The sequence below is a fragment of the Rhamphochromis sp. 'chilingali' genome (genome assembly GCF_963969265.1).
Source record: "Rhamphochromis sp. 'chilingali' genome assembly, chromosome: 1".
NCBI classification, from domain to species: Eukaryota; Metazoa; Chordata; class Actinopteri; order Cichliformes; family Cichlidae; genus Rhamphochromis; species Rhamphochromis sp. 'chilingali'.
In genome coordinates, this window is record NC_137929.1 from 69,573,785 (window position 1) to 69,575,159 (window position 1,375).

Consider the following 1,375-nt stretch of genomic DNA (forward strand, 5'->3'; position numbering starts at 1 on the left):
TCCTGGAAAGGAAGGCCTTCACCTACGTGCAGACCGATTTTCACAATAAAAGCACTCTGTAACTAAAGTAACGTCACACTGACAGTTTGTGACTTTTTAACTTTGTGCTGACAGAATTAAAGTAACTTGGTGTCACTTCTTCTTTCCCGTTTCTCTGAGCAGTTTCAGCTTTGACTGAAATAATCATACCGGTAATTATCAGCCGTTGTATTAAAGGATTTATCAGTTTATTCCGAAAATCAACAGGAATCTGGTGCTGATCAAAGAATTTCCTTTTAATGGTTGACATTCAAAGCTTTAAATGGACTTACCAACTTGCTACCTGGGACGGTTTTAGAGGCCAGTCGCCCCGATTGACTCTTACTTTGAAAGGATGGTGTCACCTGTAAGAGCCATTTACACTAAAACTCATTAATACTCACATTCATTCATGTTTCACAAAGCGTTCAAAAGGAAAAAATTTAACTGCAGGAGATTTTATTAAAGTCATTTAGCAGACTCAAAAATAATAATACTCACAGAAACGTAATCAGATTGTAGGACCCATATGAGTTGTTCCTTTTTTGATTAAGTGGGTGGGTTTAAATGGACTCACTGTATTGGTGCACGGGTGTGGGGTGTGAGTCATGGGTGTGTTAGGTGATAAATGTGGTTGCACTCACCTAGTGGTGGCCAAATGAAGCTTTCTGAAGCTTGTATTGAAAAACGGTTCATTACTCGAAGCTTTTCAACACGGTCCTCTCTGGTGACATCTGGTGGCCAAAAATATGAAGAGCAGCTTGAATCCACAAAATAAAACCAACCGCTTCATTATGATTGCCCACTCTACAGAGTGGAATCCTGTCTGATATTGGGCCTCCGTTGTGTTGCTTTGAACGTGTATTTTTTGGTGGTTAAGAAAATGTGTTTTATTTGTTTAATAAATAGTTTTGACCAGTAAACTCTCCTTGTTTAAACATGCACCATGGTGTGGTCTTTCTTTGCTTGTGACTTCTTGATGTTGGTAAATACAATAATTGAAAAATACCACGTTACATATATATACATATAATAATGTAAAACACATTATGGAGTAGGCTTCTGCTGTGAGGTCTTGCCTCCATGCACGTATGCAATTAATCGCATTTATAAATAATATTATATTAAGGAAGTTTTCCCAGACATATTTTTGACCTGGGGGTAGAATTGATTGTGAAATGGAAAAGGAAAATGCTTATGAACTTGCAAATTAAAAACATGATGCATTGACGGTAACCCTTTTTCATTTTTATTTAAAAAGAGAATTTGTTCCACTGTGCGATGGCCGAACCTGTTCCTTTTCGTGGAGATAATTTCTCCTGCCTTAAGGAAAATCCCCTCACATGGCCCAGAGGAG